This window comes from Grampus griseus, assembly GCF_964374135.1.
Source record: "Grampus griseus genome assembly, chromosome: 5".
Classification (NCBI taxonomy): domain Eukaryota; kingdom Metazoa; phylum Chordata; class Mammalia; order Artiodactyla; family Delphinidae; genus Grampus; species Grampus griseus.
In genome coordinates this window covers 25,686,945-25,703,540 of record NC_138998.1, presented here as the reverse complement: position 1 = coordinate 25,703,540, position 16,596 = coordinate 25,686,945, and the positions used below count along the sequence as shown (strand labels likewise).

At 40.8% G+C, this 16,596-nt stretch overlaps 1 protein-coding gene across 1 annotated transcript in view; it reads left to right on the top strand.

Annotated features, from left to right (window-relative positions):
* Nucleotides 1-16,596, top strand: part of ZBTB38 (zinc finger and BTB domain containing 38) — a 76,033-nt gene that overhangs the window by 12,814 nt on the left and 46,623 nt on the right. Inside the window, exon 3 of the mRNA XM_082654924.1 lies at nucleotides 6,687-6,752. The gene's annotated coding sequence lies outside the window, so the exon portion shown is untranslated. The remainder of the gene's footprint in view (nucleotides 1-6,686; nucleotides 6,753-16,596) is intronic.

Here is a 16,596-nt window from a genome sequence, read left to right as displayed (position 1 = left end):
TCAAGATCCTACCCATATAAGCCCCTCCATTGCACCTGGCAATGCTCTAGGTGCTGTGGGAGATACAGAGATCTCACAGGATCCCAGCCAGAGACGTGAGTAAAGGCAGGTAATTCAACACGACAAAAACATATTGTGCTTTTGTCTTTAGTCCAAAGGAAGTGGAGATTCACTGAGGTTTGTTAGGCTGCTCTGGTGAGAAGAGGTTCATGGTTGTGACCTTTCCGAACTACAAATTCATTCATCCGAGAGAAGAGAAAGCAAATGAATTTGTTCCCAGGTTGTCTTGGAATATCTGCTGCCCAGGATGAAGAAAGATATGAGGAGAGGATTATGGTCTCACATGGGGTAGATTTTACCCATCTGTAAGAATTCTTCCTTCTCCACTTTCATTGACGTCACCACCTTCCCTCTTCAACCTAGTTGCCTGCTAATCTCTCTAGAAAGAAGAAACTCAGCCTTCTTGCTGAATGTCTTTTGCCAGTTCAGGATCTAGAAGACCCTGCTGTTTCATTTGCTCTCCATCTGGGGAGTGGCAAACAGTGATGGCTGCAAATGAACGTGTGACTAGAGATGCAGGAATGCTCTTGATCTCCGTGGGCACGCAAGGTCTTTATTAGTGCCATATTTCCAATGCACTGCAAAATGAAAGCAGGGGCTATTCTGCTGCTAAAGCTGAGGTAGTGACATCGAAAATGGTGGTGAGCCATGCTGAGGACGTTCCCATGGGAGAGTCTGAGCTGAATTAGCTTGGGGTGGGATGTTGTCTACCACAGTCTCCCGGGCAACCCTAAGTCACATACCACTTTTTCTCGGTTGAAAACCACATGGTTCACATTTCCCTTCTCCCTCCAACTCTTTCCTCGAGGGTAACCTCAGTTTGGTCCCCAAGGCTTGCTGCCTGGCCCTTGCCGTCAAGTGTGTACTGCTTGCCCTCATCTTACACAAGTGCTAATGGATGGAAGTGAGAAACCTCATGTCTAAGAATTGGAGCAGGCTTCCTGGAGCTCAAACTCCTCACCCATGATCATTCACCCAAGCCTTTGTTCTACTGCCTCAGGACCACCGAGAGAGATAATCCTCCTCTCATATTCTGAGCAGGGTGGAGCTGATGGAGTTGATTTGAAAGCCCCCTTTGCAAGCCATCTGGCTGGCATTTAAAATTACTGCCAATGAGCGAGACAGTCATCTGGTCACCTAGCCAGGAGGCAGGAGACTTGGAGTCCAGCTCTTGGCCTAACCAACCTAGAAAGCAAGCAAGTGGGGCTGGATTGTTTAGAATCACAAACCTTCAGAGCTGGAAGGGATCTTAAATGGGGGCAGAATGTACAGATGTTCACATAGAGAGGCAATCATTAAAATGATGCATTTGAAACACTAAGCTTGGAAAATCTCTTACTCAAAAGTTAGGCTTTTCAAAAGTCCATTTTTAAAATATGTTGGGGAAGGAACTCATCATATGGACTTAAGTTGTCTGTTCAGGACAGAAACACTATTTGTGAGTAGAAACCAGGTCAGTCTTTTTTTTTTTAATTTATTTTTTTAACATCTTTATTGGAGTATAATTGCTTTACAATGGTGTGTTAGTTTCTGCTTTATAACAAAGTGAATCAGCTATACATATACATATATCCCCATATCTCCTCCCTCATGCGTCTCCCTCCCACCCTCCCTATCCCACCCCTCTAGGTGGCCACAAAGCACCCAGCTGATCTCCCTGTGCCATGCGGCTGCTTCCCACTAGCTATCGATTTTACATTTGGTAGTGTATATATGTCCATGCCACTCTCTCACTTTGTCCCAGCTTACCCTTCCCCCTCCCCGTGTCCTCAAGTCCATTCTCTAGTAGGTCTGCGTCTTTATTCCCGTCCTGCCCCCAGTTTCTTCACGGCCATTTTTTTTTTTAGATTCCATATATATGTTAGCATACAGTACTTGAAACCAGGTCAGTCTTGATTGTTATACTGAGTTTTCTTTGATTATTTATTTATTTATTTGTTTGTTTGTTTATTTATTTTTTGGCCGCACGGCATGTAGGATCTTAGTTCCCCGACCAGGTATCAAACCTGTGCCCCCTGAAATAGTAGCTCAGAGTCTTAACCACTGGACCACCAGGGAAATCCCTCTTTGATAATTTAGATTAGAATAATCTAACAACTGGATAACAAATTTATCCACAAATGCAGGCTTGTAGAAGAGTTTTAATACAGCAAATGGGTAAACTCACTAAGTGTGTGATCTTGGGCAAATATCTAGATCTCTCATGGTCTCAAGTTTCCTCATCTGTACCATGAAAAGACTGGACTTCATTAGGTGAAGTAGTTTGCTCAGATGGATGTGTAAGCTTTTCCACTTATTTCGCCTGATAAAACATTTCCAAATTATGACAAATCTCTGACCAAAACTGTTATCCTGTTTTCTATCCTTAACTTTCCAACATGGTCCAGTTAATTCCTCTTCTGTTATTCTTTTCCACCTGCTGGTCCAAACTGTCTCCAGTTGGTACCCACAATTCCCAGGGCTTGGAGAGTTGAGGCTGGTTCATCTAAACAGGGGTAGTCCTGGCTCCAGGGAGTAGGGTTCCCCTCTACCAGGAGTCTGCACAATCAGAAGATTCCTATCGATACATCAGGACAATGTGGATGGAGGAGGTTTTATCCTTTTAGGATTGGTGGAAAGACCCAGACTTTGGAATCAATTGGACTGGGTTTGAATCCTAGCTCTGCTATGTGTGACTGGTAATCTCAGTTAGTTCCTCACTTAAAGTTGATGATAACTAATACCCACCTTGCAGGATTATTGGGTTAGAATTAAATAATATAGCTAAAATATTGAGTACATAGTAGGTTTTCAATAAATGGTAGCTACTATAGACTTAGCTCTGATCAAAGTAGAAAGCAGAAGCCCCTGCCCTGATATCTAGGCAAAATGTAGATGTTCAAAGTAGCATTGGACTTTCCTAAAACTTTAGGCTAAAATATCATTCAGAGGCATTTTTAGTCATTGATAAATTAAGTCACCATATTGTTTCCATGAATATCCTGCAAACAAATGTAATAACCAACCTCATAAAAATGTTTAAACTTTTTAAATTCTAAGAACTTAAACAAAAATGTTACATCTGGTAAACATTTTATTTTTAAAAGTCGAGATTAGGAAAAAAAAAATCAAGATTATAGTAGCCGAACCTGATAACAAATTTTACCCACAAATGTTGAATATCTGTATTAGGTATAAACGGAAACCAGCTGTAGTTTTTAATGCAGTGAATGGAGCAAAGAAATGTGCAAACCAATCCAAATGTTTATAAACCAAGGACTCCTCGGGGACTCAGTGCCCTGACTTTATGTTTTTTTTAAACAGAGAGTCAAGCTTTGTTCATACTTGAATTATGTACTTTGCATAAGTCATGCAATTTAACTTTAACCCACAGGACTGAAAAGAGAATGAGCTCAGACTGACTGCAGAAGGAGACTGTAAGCAAGTAAGGGCATTAATCAAAGCGAAAGAGGCAGCCCTTACTGCTAGCTCTGTCCTTCTCCAGGCTGCTCCTGCCGATTACTTTGGGTTCCTTGTGCTTGACTCATCAAAGAGGCAAAAACAGGTTAAAATTTTCATCACAGAAAAGGGATTTGTCTGTTAAATGCACGTTTGTGCCTATGCCCTGAGGAGGTTGATGAGCACACAATTTTTAAAAATCATAAGTGAGTGCATACCCTTGCCACTTGTAATCATGACAAAGCTTAAGTAATTCAGGCATGACCATGGTTTTTTTTTTTTTTTTTATGTGCAAAACAGGATTTACTAGTCGAGAATGTCTGTCTAAACAAGTTCATCCATGTAAATGCTTTCAGCTACAGCTCAAATTTGTTTAATACAAGCAGGTTCGGTAAACAAGCCACATTTGCTTGCTGAATGTTTTGGAACATCACAAAATAAACCGATAACGTGGCTTTTAGGCTCAATTTGACAGACGGTAGACAGAGAACCCCACTGGGAGGTTTGGAAACCACTTGCCCTGGCATCCGGCTTACAAGCACCAGTAAGGGACCTGACCGCATTCACCATCCTGCCCCTGCAAAGCGGACATAACACTCTTCACTCATTCTGTGGGAGCCTGATCTGGATTACTGTCCTTGTCACTGTCATTTATTATCTCAGGCAGAGGAGGCAGCGACTTCATTCTATGTGGTCAGAGTAGATTCCGTATCGTGTATATTTAGCTTGCATGATAATAATTTGTGAGTATTTTAATGTGAATGTCTAACTTTCAAGTGTTACTAATGAGGACTATCTGGACAGACACCAAGGGCATCAAATGTCTGTGTTCACCTCAACCTCCTCCAGCCCCGCTTTAAGGACCCTGCTTTATAGATGACCATATATTAAATTGGTACCTTGCAACTGAGCGTTATAGGCTCACTAATTCTCAACCTCCATGGTGAAGGAGGAATTAGCCTAGGGATACTCCATCCTAATTTTCCGTCGCTGTCAATGCTAACCAGAGCTCATAGAGCAATGATGGTGGGGGCGGGGAAGATGGGTCCACCATCGGGGTTAGACCAGGAGCTACTGTTTCCGTTAAAGCCACGTTTATTTCTGGAATAGTTGTGGGAGAGAGATGTGCTCCAAAGCGAAGAGGGCTCGGAGTGGTTCAGGTATGACCGACCATCTGGACAACCCAGCTCAGAGACTCTAAAGTGTACGGGATAGAGGTGGGCTGGATACTTTCCACACATTGAGCTAAAAAATCACTTGGGTTCGGTGGAAGGAGACAGAATGAGAGCTAGAAACAAAAGATCCGGCTGTGAAACCTAGTACTTAAGTTCAGATGTTCAAATACATTTTCTCCTTTAAAAATATTCTGGGCAACTTAAATGTTTTGCTAACCTGATTATTTGCAGCCAGTTCTTATAGAAGAGAGAGACAACCCCAGAAAAGATTAATTCATTTTTGCACGTGTTAAAATTAATTAACATTAGCATATTTAGTGATGCAATAGGCAATTAAAGACTTTTGGAGAAATAAGAAGAAGAAAAACGTACGTATTATATATTCAAAATCAGTCTCATAACATTTTCTAAAAATGTTGGCTTATGTCCAGGATCTAAGGCTGGGGGTGGGTATGGTTTCTTTGTAGCTGAAGAAAGAGTAGAAAAGAATCTGTTCCATTTCCTTAAAAATAAAAGACTTCATGTTTTATACAGCATGGTAAATGAAATGCTTTTCTGATTTTTACCTGCCGGCAGGATCTGGAGGAAATTTTGCTAGCAGGCTATTCTGTTTTCCTCTCTTTGGCAACATGGTGACACTGGTTTTGTAGCAAAACAGTCTTTGCTTATTAGGCATTTCTTCAAAATCCTGAATAAGCAGCTCTTTCCACATTTTTTTGTTCCACATGTTAAACATTTCATTGCAATTTGAGCTTCGTCTGTGTGTGTGTGTGCATGTGTGTGCGTGTGTGTGTGTGTGTGTGTGTGTTGATAGGAAAGATTGAAAGGGGATGTATAAGAATTCTTGAAGGTTTTTTGTTTAAAAAATTAATTCCTACGATTATGTATTGGAGTCTCTACAGAAGGTGATTCCAATTTATTACATACAGCCAAAGTAAAGCCCATCAATCCTGAGCAGCGGCAGTAGGGAGGGGATATTGAAGAAGACATGAAATTCGGTGTTTGAGTAGATGAGATTTAATTTTCGGAAAACATTTCACTCATAAAACAGATAGCACCCCAGTGTCAGCCCTGACCTCCGTGATGTCAATGTCATCGTGGGAGCGTAGCTAAGCCTCAAAGTAAAACAAAGAAACATTGCATGTCAGCTCAACACCATTTCTTCCCTTACACTATGTACAATATATATACACAAAGCCTTTTGGTATTCCTGTGAACGGCTTGTTACTTTACGTTCTAGCTTTTGGAGGGGGAGGAAGGAGAAAAATCATTGTGCATTTCCTAGGTTCTGAGCAAGTACAGTATGCTGTTGCAAGACTTAACATTATTTAGGTCAGCGTCGTAAGGACAGCTTTTATTTTATCGTTCGTGATGGTCAGCTATACATCGAAAGGAACTCAGCATCAGTTTATTTTTCTGTAAGTGCTTTTATTCTGCTTTTAAGTTTAAGCAAATTCATTCACATTTTAATACCATTCCGACTGGGGAGGTATCTGCCGTTCTGTACAGCAGATACATTTAGCAGAATACATTTACATGGCTTGTGGTTAGAGGTTATAGCACGGATACAGACAGCTGATCATGCGTTCTTCTACAAGCCTGCCGGCACCATTTAGGATTCTGAAAAATAACCTAGAAATGCTACACCCTTTATAATATTATTCTTTACTTTGCAGTAGCTTAAAAGGTTTGTGTTTGTCATTGTTGCTAGCCATTCTATGAAATTAGCAGTCTATAAAATGCATCCCGAACCAGATACATACTGTATTGAAAGCTTTCTTCAAGAAGAAGATGTGACAGTATTCGTTCCAGCTTATTTTCTTCCTTAGCAAAAGGATTGTCTGATTCTTAGAAGCAGAAGGGCACATTCATTGTGCAGCAGCTCTGCTGAACTGTATGAAATGCCTTCTACTGTCTGGTTGCAGAATTTGGAGTTTGCTAAACAGTGTTTAGTGATTGGGCTCATCTTGCATCACCAGTTGATGACATTTTTCTTTGTTCCCTCCTACCCAGTTGAACCAAGACTCTGAGGCTGATATGCAATGTCACTTACAACATTAATCAGACACTGCATTTAAGGTGAGCTGTCCTTTGCCTCCTCCTTCCCCAGTGCTCGTGTGCTGCCTGCAGTGCGTATCTTGCTTCTGCGAGCCTAAGATGGCAGGCAGGATTAGCCGTGCTTGTGCTGTGTGTGTGCATGCTGTGTATAGAATTCATTACACGTTGCCTAGTATTTCAGATGTGAGTATGTAAATGCTCGGGATGCCATATCATCTGGTAGCGAAGACTTGTTTTTGCCTCATTACAGCCTTAGCTATTTCAGCATCACCTTTCAGCTCCGATTCATTTGCTTCCGGATGTTTGCTTTTCATCACATTCAAAATAGAATTTTACCTTTTTTTTTTTTTAACAAAGGCAAAAAAAAAAAACCCACTAAAAACAAAAACAACAACAAAACTCTGCTACCAGATGGTGTCTCCCCTTTCTTCTTGCATTTGCTGTCTTTTAAATAATGTATGTTGTATTGTTAATTAATGTGAATATCAAATTAAACACTTGAAACTTACATGTTTATTATGCGGGTAGGAGGCAAGGTGGAATCTATTTTTAACTCTTATGCACTCCATGGTGTACAAACAACTTGGTTCTCAAATTTGTATTTTCAGTACTGGTATCAGTGGTTTGATTTTCAGCAGATGTGACAGTGGCCTTTGCAGTGGTCAGCTCCAGGCTTTGAACTCTCAGAGGAGGAAGGGAAAAAAATTCAACACGCTACTTCCTTGGTTGCAGCCTCAGAGAAACCTTGGATGAGAAACTTCTTTTTTCAAACCTGTTTTCCTGTTGATAAATTCAGTTCTCGTGATCACAGTACATTCAAGCTGTTCTGCGTATGGTTTTGTGTGTGTGTGACAATTGCATCTAAAACTTGAGAGCAAGAAGACGGAGAAATCAGTTGGTCTCCATCGCTTTACATAAAAATGGCTGAATGTCTTGTGATGCTAGCACTGCATTAAGTGATACATACAGGTAGGTTGAAATTTGCATGTTTTATAGATTTTTTTTTGAGCCATGTAGCAAGAACATTAAATAGATTAAAATATGACTTTTAAAACAAATTAAATAAGACAGTTGTAATTGGGAGGGGAGGGTATTCAGTTGGATGGCCTTTCCTATTCAGATACTATACAAATATATAGCTTTTATAAACTTGTAAAATGATTCTGCTATAAAAGTGAGATGATTCCTCCTAAAAAATCATATATATGATAGGTGTGGCGCCATTAGACCACAAAAGAATTTTTTGAAAAGTCTGTGGATTCAGCTCCATTTTAGCTTGAAACTAAAAATAAATGGGTTTCTGGAGATAATTTTGAACAGCGCAAATAAGCTTAATAAGAAACATTTAAAATATTTAAATTTTAAGAAGCGGTCTTTAAACGTGTTATATGAGAGATGAAAATAAAAACTTAGAGGCTTCCAAGATCAATTTTAGATAATGTACAAGAATAAATGTATTATTTGTATATCTATTATTTGGGAAGATGAGGAATCACAATTTTAAAGGGGGAACTATTAAATATAGATGGCTCTGTTAGAAGAAAAATAGCCTCACTGAATGAAAGAGTCCCTAGAATGGTTCATTGCAAACCATACAGCTGTGGTTCTGTAAGCACCAAATTCTAGCACTTTTCAAAATAAATTCATGGGTTCTTTCCTTTGAGCTCAACTTCTCAAATAGATTTTAGTTTCAAATTAACACTGGGCCAGAACCTGTTTCTTTAGTAACCACATCTTATTTTAAAATGCAGTAACAGATATGCAAAAGATAGTCTTTAAAAAAAAATGTTTCATGAAAATTTTGCAGTTCTTTTTCCTCTTGTGTAGAGTCTGAACTGGTTTTAGACATTTATAAATGCGGTCTTCAAGCCTTAAAAATTAAGCCATATTTCTATACATAGAAACCTTGCACAGTAAGAGCTTTTTCTTTTCCCCTTTGTGCTCAGCACTTTCAAAATTCAGGTTTTCTTTGTCATGTGCTCCAGAATGCTGGTCAAGGCTTGTTGTGCAAAGGTGTAGTTTCATTATCACGAGTTCAGCAGCGCCACTGAAACAATAGATATCTCAGAAATTCTGAGAATCAGAAAATGCTTATGCTATTGTTTTTGCCTGATCCCTCCATTGGTAACCTCCGAGCTCTCAGTAGAGAAGGACCCAAACCCAAGCCCACCCCAGCCCCAACTATAAGTGCACATGGAGCCTCTGTGCAACCATCTTTGTAGGTGTGTTAGGAGGGAGATGCTGCCAAACCCAAAACCTCCCTGAGGTTTGCTCCAGTATGTAGAACATTGAGCTGCAGAACCATCTGTGTAAATAGTTGCTTTATCTTAGCAGTCTGTCTAATATTCCAAAGCACTGTCTATCAAATCAAACCTCTAATGGGCTAAAGATTTGTTGTTGTTGTTGTATTGTTGTTTTGAGGCCAACTTAAATATTTTGCTTGGAGTTTTTTCTCTGGTTCAATATATTAGAACATGATTCATCTCACGGTGATTTTGTTCTCTGGGCTTGCCATGAAATATCCTTCCTGCAATACCTTTTTTTTTTTTTTTTTTTTTTGCTGTTTGGGAGCCATTTTCCTTCTTGCCTGTGACTTAAAAAGACTAAGTACATTTTGCATATAGCATCAATCAGAGGATCGTAAACGGAAGGGAAATGTCGGAACCCTGATTCAGCATTGCCTGTTTATTTCAGTATCAGTAGCATTAACAGTTGCAGTAGGATCAAGCTAATTGTCACTCGTTCTTGAGCAAATAATGAGCCCAGCATTTGTAATTAAAACACTGTTGCTGTTCGGAAAGATTACAACTCAATGTCTTCTATTTTGATAGGCCGGTACAAATTAATCATTTTGAACCCATTTGAATCTTAATCACAAGATTAGATGGATTCAATGGAATTGTTTTACCCTACAGTTGAATGCCTGAGAGATTCAACAGTGTATTTCTTCTCTGTAAAATGTCGATCCTTTTGTTTTTAACTCAAGCGTGGTTGTGTTACCTTATAGGTTTTCATACCTCATGATTTTTTGTGGCATTATTCATTTATGTTGCTCTTGGCCTCTCCTAAAAGAATTTTAAACACAAGTCAAGGAGCTTGAAAGCCAAATAAGACTGTTGGGAAGTATACTGTACCACTGTCGTTGTAATTCATAGACCAGTGAAAGGAAGAAGAATTATCATTTATTACGTTGTTGTGTTTCGCCTTAATGCTTTGCCTTCATATTTCACCAGGCACAAAGCTTTTCTAAACTTACCCATTCACAATTATCATTGGATTTCCTGCCGGTTGTAGAGGATGGCACTTATCCCTTCTCATTGTTGGAAAGGCAGTGCTTGACCCATTTGTACTTTTTGGCTAAGGTGTTTACACTGGGCAGGCCAGAGCAGGTGCGACAGGAAGAACGTGCAAACAACTGCCTTGTTCCCACCAAAACAAAATGGGCAAATCTGTGGTTTTCTGCCTGAATGATTGGTAGTCTAAAATTCTCAACTCTTTTTTCGGAGAATAGGAATTGTTTTTCCGAGCCTTAACACAGTGAGATTACCAAGATGGCATCTCTTGCTACTAGAGGGATGTTGATCTACCTCAGCGATTTCCATGGATCCCCCATAGAGGAGATGGGTACACAGACCACATCTTAGGGCTGGTTGATATGGGGAGATGGATCTAGAAAGACGATCTTCTCTTTAATACGCTAAGCCTTTGAGTTCCTTGGTACCATATGGTTCATTCTAGCAGCTCCCCTCCAAGGGAAATGCTGTTCTTAATGTCTTTCTTGGTAATTAAACATTCAACAAATATATTGAGTACGTACTACATACCAGGCATATTCCGGAGGCTAGAAATATAGTAATGAGCAGGAGAGACCAGGGCCTGCCTCTCATAGACCCACCCCTAGTGTGGTGGAGTGGTAGGGGCCAGGGGCACAAAAATAAATATGTAAACAATTAATTGGAGAAGACAAGTGCAAAGGAGAAAGAGAAGATAAAATTTAAAAAAACAAGGGTGTGTTGTTGGGAGGCGAAGAGCCACTTTATTTTATTTTATTTTTTTTGCGGTACGCGGGCCTCTCACCGCTGTGGCCTCTCCCGTTGCGGAGCACAGGCTCCGGACGCGCAGGCTCAGCGGCCATGGCTCACGGGCCCAGCCGCTCCGCGGCACGTGGGATCTTCGCGGACCGGGCACGAACCCGCGTCCCTTTTATCTGCAGGCGGACTCTCAACCACTGCGCCACCAGGGAAGCCCGAAGAGCAACTTTAGAATGGTTGGCCAGGGAACTCCTTCCGGAGGAGTGGTATTTAGGTGGAGACCTGGATGGTGACATGGATGCAGACAGGGGAAGGGCTGATGGAGAGCGTTACCAGGAAGCGGGGTGCTCATGCTCAGACCACAAAACTCCTTTCTACGAGTAACTGCCGTTATATTGGAGCCAGCTCTGAGGACTTGGTGCGTTGAGCCTGACTTAGGTAAGCTGCCCCCGAAGCGAGACGGTGGGCCAGGCCCGCATGGCTGGTTTTAGTCAGATTCCCAGGACTCAGTGCCAGCAGAGTCATTGCCTTTGACCCAGACCCACCGCAACACGGCCTCAGAAGGTGCAGTGAAGTTCTGGACTTTGCAGTCCTAGGTGGTATTGAAATTTGGGCACAGATTCAGTGCTAGCCCAAGAAATCCACGGAAGAAAGGAATCCCGGAGCAAGGAAATTTCTGGGAAGCCTGTTGCTTTATTTTTCTTAAGAACTCCAGAACTTCAATTTGTGGCAAAACATTGCGAGAGCCACTTCCTTTAATTTTTGTTTTCAAAGGCAAGAGGTGGAAGGGTCTGTCCCACCTTGCCAGTAAATTGTCTTTGACCTCTGACACCTCCAACGCTTCAGTTTCTGCAGAACTCTGTTGGTGGCTTTCTAAAGACCTCACTGCTTGGAGTGTTCTTTCGCTACTTGAACAAATAATACTAAGGAAATTCTTCGGAACCAGAACTCTTTCATGCCTTTTAGGTTCGTCTGCTCATGAAGCTCCAAGAACAAAGGGATAGGTTTGCTCTACACCTTAGAAACCATAAGACCCTTCAGAGTCTTCTCAATGTTTCAGAAGCACCTTCTAACCCTGATTCACAATTTAGTGGGCTTTGCTTATCACAAGTTAGAAGTGGCCTGGCTGACTCCCTACACTTTGTTTGGTTTTGACTAGCCATAAAACATTCCACTGCATGAAGAATGTTCTAGTTCTTTGTAGTAGAATATTGCCCATCAGTGGGGAGGGGCTTCAACTGTTCAGTTCACTTCTTCAAATATTTGTTGAGCATCTGCTGTGTGACAAGCACCACTACAACCCAGGCAGAATGGAAATGTGACACGAAATTCCCTGTGAAGCTCATGTCCACTTTCACAAGGCTAGGGACAGGTACAATTGTATATCCTCTCTGTTCCAGAAAGAGATGAATGGCATGCTGCTCTCTTCGTGGCCTTTTATACTGTTTCCTGAAGGCTAGCCTTCAGTTTGGAGGCATCTCAACCAATGGAAAAGATGGTTCTTCCCTGGGACTCTGTGTCTCATCCTCAATCACCTTCCCAAAATGTCCTGGTTCTAATAAGCCACCGTATGTCTGGCTGCCCTTCTCCAAGCTGGTCTGCCTGGCCTAGCAGGTGACCTCCATAACGGTTGCCACTCTTTCGCGTTCATGAGCAGATGTTAAGTTGAGAAGGCCTTGAATGCAAAAATGTGAATTCGTGATGCAGGCAAGACGCTTCTGCTTTTTCACCTTCCCTGACAGACAGTGGGGGTTTCCCTGCTGGCTGTTCTGCTTCTGTGGGAAGCAGGTAAATCAAAGACCAATTGCCAAAGCCCTTGTCTTTGTTAGGTGATCCCAGCATGGCACTGCCATGGCCCAAACATCTCATTGACCAGAAAATGGCTCTTTTGATCTTGTCATTCATTTTGCATCTTTTCCTTTAATGACTTTCTTGCTTCTGCAGCTATTCCTGTTCAGGGCTTGAGACTAGCATTTGGCTCTGCAGTCACTATATTTGGCCTGTGGAGGAAGTTTGTTTTCTGGTTCGGTTTTGTTTTTAAAATGTCAGTATAAATATTTTTTCTGCGTTCATAGAATGCTGTGAAGACTTTCATGATTTTTTTTTTATGTGATTAAACAAACCTCTTACTTTACCCCGTGGTTATTGCCGCCAAATAGATATTTTGAAATTCTTTTTTTTTTTTTTTCCTGCTCAAATCTTCTACCCTGTCTGAGGCCTTACTCTAATTAAGGCCTCACAGTCCTGCCCATCTTCCCCAGCACTGAGCATGACGTAGAGTCCCTGCCCCGAGGGCCTTACAAGTCAGTGAGATGAGAAAACAAAAGCCACCAGCTGAGAATGTGGTTAAATCCCAGAAGGGCAGTGCCCTTGTAATGTTTTCCCCTTTTCTCTTGTTTCTTGAGCTGTGGAAGGGAAGCGGGGGGACCTTTAGTAGGGAAAGAGAGGGGCATCACTGAAAGATCAGAAAATGCAGGATATTCGGGAAACACTGTGGAAGGGCCATCTAGGAGGCAAAGTGGGGAGAGGGCAGCAAGGAGGCGGGGAGGGGTGTGTGGAAAATCAGAAGGAGGGAACAAAGCGGGCAGTCAGGAGGCAGGCTGCTGTGCTGCACCCCGAAGATGGGGGCGTGGGGTACATGGGAGGAGTGGGAGGGGTTGCAACGAGTAAAAGGAGGCTGGGAGAGCCCCCGAGATGCAGGCTGCGGGCCTGCTGTGTAGGGACTGGGTGCTCTCATGTTCTGTCTGGTTCGTCGGCAATGTTGGCCTTAGGGCTTAACTGTCCCACGTTGACTGTTATGAAAAGCCCGCAGATTGGCATCCTTAAGGGTGATTTATCCCAGAAGCTTATGAAGTTTCTATCCCAAGGCTCCTATTCTACATGCTGAGGATGCCAGAGACCACCCCCCAGCCCTGCTGCCGTCACTTGACCAGAGCTGGGTTAAACTTTAAATGAGCAGATTTTTACATGGGTTGTGACCAAATGCTTTTGGTTTTCCACAAAGCTCAGCCTGGAGATAGACCCCAAATACCCATTTTTAGCAGCAGACTTTAGAAACTCTTTTGCCCAAAGTCACGTTGCCCTCACAGGTGTGCTGCTCTGCTTTTGGAGCCCCCAAAGCCTGTCTTCCTTGCTCTTCACCCACCTTTCCAGGCCCTGGTCTGAGTGCCCGGTAAACCATAACCAGTGGATATTCTGATTGTTTGAATTCCTTGGTCTCCAGGAGCACCGCCCCTGCTGGCACACCAGCGCGTAATGCCGCCATCATCCGGTACTTCTTTTTTTTTTTACATCTTTATTGGAGTATAATTGCTTTACAATGGTGTGTTAGTTTCTGCTTTATAACAAAGTGAACCAGTTATACATATACATATGTTCCCATATCGCCTCCGTCTTGCATCTCCCTCACTCCCACCCTCCCTATCCCACCCCTCTGGTGGTCACAAAGCACCAAGCTGATCTCCCCATGCCAGGCGGCTGCTTCCCACTAGCTATCTATTTTACGTTTGGTAGTGTATATATGTCCATGTCACTCTCTCACTTTGTGCCAGCTGACCCTTCCCCCTGCCCGTATCCTCAAGTCCATTCTCTACTAGGTCTGTGTCTTTATTCCCGTCTTACCCCTAGGTTCTTCATGACCTTTTTCTTTTCTTTCTTAGATTCCACATATTTGTGTTAGCATACGGTGTTTGTTTTTCTCTTTCTGACTTACTTCACTCTGTATGACAGACTCTAGGTCCATCCACCTCACTACAAATAACTCAGTTTCGTTTCTTTTTATGGCTGAGTCACATATATACAATGGAATATTACTCAGCCGGTACTTCTTGCTTAGCTCTTACGGGAACGTGAAGCACAGACTTCAGTTGCTGTGTGAAACTTAGACTCACTTTATTCTGTCATTGAGGGAACTGTGGCCTGGAGAAGTTCTGATTTCTCCAGGTCACTCAGAGAGTTAAGTGGCCACGCCTAACTCCCAGTCCAGTGCACTTTCTGCTAAACCAAGGTGCTTTTAGGTCACGTGGGAAGCCCAGTTCTAAGCCAGAGGTTGGCAGGCTTTTTCCGTAAAGGGCCAGATAGTAAATATTTTAGGCTCTGTGGATCAAGGCAAAAGTGAGGATGATATGTAGGTATTTATATAACAACAAAGAAAATAAATTTCTATGAACTCTTTATTGATGAAATTAAAAACATACTAATATATAATATGAAGTATAATAATAATTATATATATTTTATATATATACACACATAGTGCCATAGATACAGAAATGATTGGCTGTGCCTGTGTCCCAGTAAAATTTCACTTATGGACAATGAAATTTGAATTTCATTTAATTTTCATGTCATGAAATATTATTTTACTATTGGTTTATTTTTTCAGTCATTTAAAGATGTCAAAACCATCCTCATCTTGAAGGTTGTACAAAAACAGGTGACAAGCAAAATTGGCCTGTAGGACGTAGTTTGCGGACCCATTTTCTAAGACAAAAGCTGCAAACTGGGGGCCCATTGGTCAGTCCAACCCATATATGTACTTTGTTTGACTTCTAACAAGAATTTTAATTGAATCCATTGCCAACTTTCTGTTTTCTATTTTTTGAATTGTATTTTTTACTTCTAATTATAAAAGTAATATATATCTACTTTGAATTAATTCGGAATGTTAACATTTTGGCGTGCATTCCTTCAGTCCTTTATCTATGCCTGGCGATTTTTTTAATAGTTGAGATAATATAGACAATTTTGTATCTTCTTTTTATTTACTTAATATCATATCATAAGCATTTTATATCATTTTAAAGTCTCTCATTAACATAATCTTTTAAAACTTTATCGTGAAAATCTTAAACACGCGTACAATATGAAAAAGCTAGTTTAATGAACCCCTGTACAGTCCTCGCCCAGCTTCAACAGTTCTCAATGGCTGGCCAATCTTGTTTCATGTAAATCCTCTCCTGTATTATTTTAAAGCAAATCCCAGATCCTATCGCTTTATTGCTAAATATTTTAGTATGATTCTCTAAAAGACAAGGATACTAAGAGAAGACGCTTTTTTTTTTTTGAGGAAATAAATGCTAAAGTATTTAGGTGTGGAAGAGAATGTTTGCAACTTACAAATGATTCAAGAATAAAAATAGCTAAAAAGATATGATTGGAGTGTATATAGTTTTTTGGTACTATTCTTGCAACTCTTCTATAACTTTGAAATAGTTCTAAATAAAAAGTTTTAAAAATATGGAATCCTAAAAAAAATATTGATTAGTAAGAAAGAAAAATAACCACATGATATTGCTTTACAAATGAACTTATTTACAAAACAGAAACAGACTCACAGAGAACTTACAGTTACCAGGGAGGAAGGGTTGGGGTAGGGAGAGTTACGGAGTTTGGGATTGACATGTACACACTTGCTATATAAAAAAAAAAAAAAGGAAGATAAAGAAAAAGAACCACAGCATCATTATCACACCAAAAAATAACAGTAATTCTTTAATAACTTCAAATATCATAGTCAGCATTCAGATTTGTCCAGTTAGGTCATTTAAAAAAAAAACAAAAAAAAAAACTTGTTCAAAGCACAATTCCAAATGAGGTCCATACAGTCCAATTAATGTTCCCTTAAATTTCACTTAATCTATAGGTTTCCTTCCCTCTCTTTCTTTCATCCTTGCTATTGTCATAAAAATTTTGTTGAAGAAACAATTTGACTCATAGAGTTTCCCAAAATCGGAAATTTCAGATTACATTCCTTGGTGCTGTTTTTTGTTGTTTTTAAATTTAATTTTATTTGTTTATTTTTTATACAGCAGGTTCTTATTAGTTATCTATTT